This window comes from Pinus tabuliformis, chromosome 2_2 (assembly GCF_031772625.1).
Source record: "Pinus tabuliformis cultivar Carrire ecotype Pingquan chromosome 2_2, CPIR1, whole genome shotgun sequence".
Classification (NCBI taxonomy): domain Eukaryota; kingdom Viridiplantae; phylum Streptophyta; class Pinopsida; order Pinales; family Pinaceae; genus Pinus; species Pinus tabuliformis.
Window position 1 is genome coordinate 793,381,738 of NC_142300.1, and position 8,202 is coordinate 793,389,939.

An 8,202-nucleotide genomic window follows, 5' to 3' on the forward strand; every position below is an offset into this window, starting at 1 on the left:
TATACAACTCTTGGTTGTTGAGGTAGTATCGGTACCCAACCGTTAGATGTAATTCCAGCATAACCTGAATTTTTTTGTGAACTCCCATATGGCTGTCCTCTCGGAGGGGACAATGAAAGGGTATACTGCCCCCCATACGGCGGTAATCCAGTACTTAAAGGAATGGTTTTCCCTTGAGGACCGGACTGCCCAAATTGACATCCCAAAGGATCAATTTGTTGAGACTCAACATAAGAGTTTCTGGATACTATTCTGGATGAACAAACAGGAATGGACCATACTGTCGAAATAGCCCCTGAGTGGGCTCCTTTTAGCGATTGAGAGCTAGTTGGGACAGATGGTATACCGGCGAACATTGTTGGAGTGATAGCAGGAAGTTCTGTCGTCGCTGTGTCGGACGACACAGTCCTAGATGTTGACGGTTGTTCAGACATTTCTAGTCTATCCAAAAGATTGCCTAGCGATTCTATAGGAGCTTCCGCTGGTGGTAGACTAATTTCTGATGAAGAAGGATATAGAGTGATCCCGACTCCAAATTGCAATGGAGTACTAGATGGAGGATCCTCCACAATCTCTTCTATAGCAATCAGACCAGGTGGAAGAGATAGACCGTCAGGTCCGTAAAATATTTCTGGTGTCGAAGAAGGTATGGAATCTGCAGCGACCGATGTTTAGGGAACAACACTTTCTGAACCAGTTGTAGATGGAACTGGTTCAGTAATACAAGTGTTTACCCTCAGACTAGGATTAGTACTACTGTCCTTCGGTGGTTGCTGAACTTCTTCTGTAAAGGCAGGGATACCAGAAATGTTTGGAGTAACCGGAGTCTCTGATGTTGTTGGAACACTTGTTCTAACTTTACCAGGAGATTTGGAACCGGTTAAACAAGTTCGCTTTGTCCGTAATAGTTTCGATTCCGGAGACAAAGACGGTTGACTCGTAAGCCTCTGCGAATGATGGGGTTTCAATTGACTTTCTTCCACGATTGCGGATTACTCGATCAACTAAAAATAAAGGGGAAGTATGTTTCCGAATTAGATGAATTTTAGATGCTTTGACACAACTTGTTTTTTTCAATTTTAAAGAGTCGAGAAAAAACAAAAGATGACTCTAGTCACCTTCGATTTTTAATGAGCCTGAAGTGACAAGTGCTCAGATGGACCTTTTCTGTTAAGGAGTTTGAAAAGGAACGAAAGGGACTGCTCTGGAAATCTAGGCAGAGGGATTACCAAACCAATCGCAAAACTGCAGAATTCTTTTTACGGTACGGCAGTCAATCTTCCTGAATGCTGTGTTCAGTGCATTGCGATCGATAGGGCGGCAGAAACGGCTTCCTAAGGATAAAGGATTAAGCCTATTGTGGTCTCCCAAAATATACTCGACGGTACGTGGGAGCACAAGTCCGTACTGGCACTTATCGTCTCAAAGTGGAGGAATCACCCAACCAACAATGAGAACAACAGTTACCAGGCTTTACAACGTCGGAATACGTCTCTAGCCTAGACTTCTAGATGTTGTGCGTTAGGTTCCAAAGCGCTGTTAGATTCATTAAATTTATTTTATAGTTGATCTTGCTTAAGAAATTTGCCTTTCAGGTTCACCGCGTGATGTAGATGTACAATTCCTAAAATGTAATCTAAGATGATAAACAATCTTTTATCTTTTTTGTGCAATGAAAATCCTAGCTACTAAGGAAAGAAAGACATAGTTCTTTCACAAAGAGCATAGAGCAAACACTATATGCACTGTCCTAAATCAAACCAATCAAATAGTCTAAATGCAAATGCACATGCATGTATTTGTTTTCAGGCTTCTTAATATGTGAATGATAAAAAGAAAGCTAATGCGCAAATCTGAATTACTTTTCAAGCGACAATTACTAACAAGTTTCTTTTCAAAATCAAAATGAGGACAATGACAACACTTTGCGATTTGGAAATGAAGACTTGATTTCGACACTAGAAAGACTACTAATTCAGATCAAATACAACAGTAACAGGGTAATCGACTATCAAGAGCAATCATACTCTCTTCTATGACTGAAAATGACACTTGCGACACTTTCAAATCAAGAAACGACAGTACAATTACGTTACTTTTTTGCAAAGGAGAACTGAAAATGACTCAACAAATACACAAAAACATTTACAGTTCTTTGCACAATGGAGGCGGAATAACAGCAAAGAAAGGGGTTTCAAACAGAGGTATACTGACTACAGGCAGCAAAACTCTTGAACAGATCTGAAAAGAGTGAACACAGAAACCAACATTCAGGAACAATGCCTAGTTTGATCAGCGCACCTGTAACACAGTGAATTTGAAATGCAGCGCACCTACTACACTCGGGAAGTGCACTGAATTTCAGGTTCACAGAACAGAGACTGCGCTGGGCCAGGGACGAGACTTTGCTTGGGTTCCGGGTCACAGTTCGCAGTTTAGTTCAGGGATTTTGGCCGAGCAAGTGGTGATCAGTAAATCAACAATAGGGGTAGATCTAAAGAGGTTACTAGAGCCACCACGAGGGCAATTAGAGAGTTTGTAAATCAGTTGTTTAATTCATAAACAAAACCCGAAGATTGACTGAAGCAGCATTTATCTACTTTGCATTTTCATAGCAAATGCAGTTCGAAAGCTACCTGGCTCAACTTCAGGCTCTGTCTGTAAGTTTATAAAGTAAACAAAGGTAGATAAACAAACAACCTAGTCGCTCCCCAGCGGAGTCGCCATTTTGTTACAGGGAAAAGTGTCTATGCAGAACTGCTAATCCCACTAAGGCGTGGTAGCTACCTTAGAAACAAACAAAGTAAAACTAATTTCATTTTACTTTATGAAAGATAGATGAGAGAAGAATAAAGGAAACCAACCTCTGTCTTGCGCTTGGTTCCTTGCTCGATTCCTCTCTCTTCTGATAGTCTTTTGCTACTCGCTTCCTTGTATACCCAGCTTCACAGAGTACCTGTAGAATCAAAGCAGCATAACACTATACGAGAACATGGATCTATTATCATAAACAATCTAGGATCAGATATAAATTGACCATACAAACGCACAAAACATAGATTACACAAGAGTATGGAGGAAAAATTGAATAGCTTTATTGATTCAAGAAAGAGCCAAGAGAGTTACAACTAGTTGTTCTGACCCAACATCATCCTCTCAGCAAGTAAGCCCTTCTTCACCTCATGCAAAGCTTAGATCACCCAACACTGTGATGTTGCCTCAAGAAACCAACAACAATTCCTTACAAGATGCAAAATTCCAGCCTCTGGGTCTCTGGGATGAGGGATCCATATATAGATATCTATAAGGGAGATGAGTCAGCTTGTGATTTGATTAGTGTCTTCCCTTTGATAGTTCTTGCTTCCACTTGGACATTAATGATCTCCTACTCATCCTTGGTCGAATTCAGAGAGGCAAGTGTCACAGGAGAAGTTTTTGGAAGATTCCATGCCTCTCCACCTCGCGGATTGACACTGCCATTTGTCTCTTCTCGCCCATCGCACCCCATAGAAGGGATTTTTGAAATGCAACGCACCCACAGAGTGTACTTAAGTGAGATGCAACGCACTTTGCCTATGGAGCAGGTGAAATGATCCTGTTTTGACCAGTTCTGAGTAGTTTTTCATGGAGAACTTCTGGGAGAAGCTGTAATGAGTTGACCTTGTTCCTTTAGGGGTTAGAACAACACTTTTAGGGACTTAGGAGCCCTTGGTTTATGGACATTTTATGCTTGGGTTGCAGTGCCCAAAAATGTCTATAACAGTCCTGTCCCAACTTTTAATCTTCTTCTTGTTCTTTCTCCTTCTTTTTACCTGTACACCATCATGACCCTTTAGCTTACTTACAACAAACATGACCTTCTTCTCCTCATCTAACTATTCATAATCAAAGAATTTATCCATTTTTGTGATCTAATTGATAATCTCTTATGGACTTAGGTTGCCTGTGTAGGAAGAAAAATCTGGTTTGGGTTTCATAACAGATCCCAAAACTGCTTTCAACACTTTATCTTTTGCTGGCTCCTTTTCTACTTCCTCTTCTTCTGGAGAATCTCTTCTTTTGGACTCACATCTCTTGTATCTGGTTCTCTCAATAAACCAATTTCCATCGCAATGATGCTTGCCTCCAATTGTTTCAATGCCCACAATACTTCTCTATTGAGCACCGACCTTTGTCTTTCTCATCTTACGCCTTGTCTGGTGCCCCAATCGACTCTTGGTGGCATGATTCTTTTGTTCTTGAAGCAAACTCAGGGTTTTCTCTTATACCACTTGATGCAAATCTAACTCAGATTTGTTGGGAGTTGGTACTATTAATAATGCAATCTCAACAATTCCCAAAATTGACGCTTCCCCGGATGCTTGACGCTTTCTTAAAATTACAATTTCCAAAAGGTGGCGAGCTCCCAACATTACATGTTAGCCCACCGCCTAATGTCGCCGCCATAATGAGCTCCTCCTTTATATTGGCCCATTTTCTCCTTATAATGGGAAAACTTTTCCAAACACCTTCTCGCTTGGTAGGCCCCATTAGGGCAACCGACTCACAATTAAAATTTCATTTGGGAAAAAATTCCCATCCTCTGTCACCTCCTATCAACTAATGAAACCTAATTCCCGACACTTTTTGGAATTACAATTTTAAAAACATTAATGGGTTCTGCGTTTCTAGCTTCTAACTTATGTTATGGGTTTTGTTAATGAATGGTCTCGGGCTCCACTAAGTGACAGACTTCGCTTAAGCAAAAATAAACTAAGTATTGCGTGTTTTGGTGATATCTCTGGTTTTATACTTAGGCTCCTCTCGACTTTTTAGCACTCTTGAACTCCTCCTCTCGGCCTTGCACCACTCTCATGGGTAACTCCTCTCCCTTCTCTGCTCCTCCTGCAACCACTCCGACAAACGATATATACTCATATATGGCCTCTCGACCTTGTCAATAAAATACAATATTATTATAGTTGAACTATGTATTAATCACAAGATTGCAGAAGGACTATGTTGGAATAGAATTAAGGGCTTCTCATACACTACACACAAACCCGTTTTTATTAAAATTCACAAAATATAAAGAGTACAATAGATGCCCGATACAGATCCTCAAATGTAGGATCTGAAGACCAAATTAGGGAGAAATTAAACAAATATAACCATTTTACAACAATCTACCTAATTTAAACAAATTACATGGCAATTTCAAACAAATCCTATCCTAACAAACCATTCATTGAGGAACTAAATCATCTAGTAAATAATTTTGACCTCTTGATAAATGAAATTTACGGATTCCTCTGCATCGCCATGTCCTCTCCCTCCCCAATTTCTAGCTTCATTTTCGTTTCTACCATAGTTATTTCTTGAATGATTGTCTCTAGTATCTCCTTGATTTTGTTGGGGCCCTATTCCAAAATGTTTGAAGGGGTGGATTGCTTCTCTGGCCTCTACTTGTGGGGATCAAAGTGTTGTAGCCGAGCTGCCTATCTTTTCCCCTAATTGTTGAAGTTTCTAGAGCTACTAGAGATTTGAAATTGTTATTAAATTTGGGGATTTTGCTTGAGGATGGAGATGATGGGGCTCTCTAATCTATTTTCAAGGTGAGGGCTTTACAAAATGCTCTAAGTTATTGATGTCCTATTGAGTGAGGTTGAGAAGATGGAACCATTAGGGAGCAATCATTAAACAGATGCTCATAATCATGACATCACTTGTATCCAAGGGGATGTCCTCACAATCCATGGTTTTCTTCTAGGGTGTATCACGGTAGTAGATGCAGATAAATTTCGGCACTGGTTTCAATGTTCATTATACACAAATCCTCACATAGGAGATGTATCTTGATGATTTTGTGGCTTCTAATAATTTTACAAAATCTCCTAGAGTATTACCAATTCCTTCCAGTGTATCTTCTTCCTAGAACTCTCACGACAAGGAATTCATTTGGATCCAAACTAGGGCTTTCTTGAAATATTCTTTGTCCAAATTGAAGCACTCCATCGAGAGCCATAAATATAGAATAATTGAATTGTAAAGGTATGGTCCTTTGTCAAAAGATGTGCATTTTATCTTCCAACTTATCAAATATAACCATGAAAAAACCTTTAGCTCCTAGCTCAAGCTTGATATGTCCTTGTGATTTCCATTTTTGCTGGATCCAACATGTTAGCACTTTTTCTAGAAGGCCAAATCCCCAAAAATGTCGTAATCAAGGCATGATCGCACATATGTTGGATATCTTCTGCTATTTTGTTCAATTTAGCCTCAAATTTCGATCCAACCACTGCGTTTGGAAAGCATCTCCCTATAATTTGTCTTTATGTTGACGATCTGAGCTGATTCTTTTTCGAGTTGCTAGTTTCTCCATTTGGGGTTGATGAGTGAGAGGAATTTTTTTGTAGATTCCAATTTTGTGTTTTGGTGGGTAAGTTAACTATAATTATTAACTAGATTACTATAGGAGGAAGCGTCGCTCCCTCTCGCGACTTGTACCATGCACTCAACTCCTCATAAACCTTAGCAAGAGTTTAGATATTGGGGTTTCAATTGCTAGTGGAATTTGGGAAGTCATTGCCAACAAAGTAATTACTTAATTTATGTTTTTGGGACATACAAATTCATAAAAGTAAGTTAGGAGATGGAAAAATGTTCATGATACTTTTTTACTTCAAGAATTAAAGGATACTCCATAAATTTGAAACGTCTCACCTTATTAATAAAACTCAATGACAAGGTAATATTATTTTTAATTCATATAATTCATGGAAATACATAGATAACAGGTGAATTTTGTATAAGAAGTTACAAACACACAACATTTATATAAGTATTTTTAATTCATGTCAGTGCATAGATAGAAGATAAGTTTTGCATAAGAAGTTACAAAAACACACTATTTATATAAGTATAAATATGATTAATAAATTTATGAATAATTGTTTCACATTATATATATAAATGATTATTAATTAAAGGCATAATGTGATTATTATATATGTCTTTGCCTTTATCTCATGATATAATTTTTTTTTTGTCAACAAGCTTTCATTATATTATTAAAGAGAAACTGAGTACAAAATTTGTCTCAACAGGCCCTTCTCTCTCATTTCGAACAAACTTTTTGAGAATAGGGCCTAGAGGTAAACAGATACACTCGGTGCCAACCTTTATTTCCGATTGGCTTATTAGCCATACCATACATAAACAAAATTGAACATAAACTAGAGCAGGAGTCAACATATTAAGGAGGCGGGTTGGGAGGAAAGACAGGAGGAGCAACAAAGTAGCCTGCATGTTCATGCATGTGGAAGTCTATGTGTTCCACCCTTGCTTCCAGAGTGCAAAGGTGGTCGTTGGTGTGCCAATGTTGTCGTCGGATGTTATCCAGGTTGTCCAAGATTTCATTTTGAACATGTTGAACATCATTGATGTAGGCTACCAATTCATTTTGATCCTCATAGCATTGTTCCCACATGATGTCGATATTCATTTGAATATTGCGTAGCTGGGATGCTAGAGAGTCTAAGGTAGCTGGCATTATTACAGGGCCTAGGGAGAAGGCAAGGGAGATTGTAGCATCCCCCTTCATTTCGCTGTTGGCCACATTCTCTGAGGACAAGTGGCTTCCCTCCTTCTGCCTCTGCCGCTCTTCCTGATGAAGAGTTGCTCCCCCCGTCGAGGACGACCCCTCTGTTGTGGCATGGAGATGGACCAAGGAAAACTGAAGACTATCGTGGCAGGACCACTGTTCCCCCAGGAGCCAAAATGAAACTTACAGGGGGCCTGCAGAAAGATCTCCCCCTCGACAAGAAACACCAATTGATATAGAAATGAGATCACAAAACGAATTACCAAACCTGAAGATGTCGTGATTGGAAACGCTCTACCAATTCTTCTATTGTTCACCAGCACCAACCCAACTCGTGCCCACGTAGAATGCTCCCCTCCAAACTAGGAACGAGTTGGCCACCGAGCCACGATGAGTGCTGGTGAGAACCAACACTATGCAGACCGCTCCAACACGAAAAGAGCCAACCCAGAGAAATATCCATTGAACCTTCAGTCCAGAACAAAACCGCGTAAGAGGTCGGTAGCAACTGGGATGAAGAAGACTAACAAATACAGAATTATATTGAGATCTGAGGCAAGACCACTCCTCTGTTGATAACACAAGTTGCTCAATGGACAAACCAAAGTACCCAAGGGTAG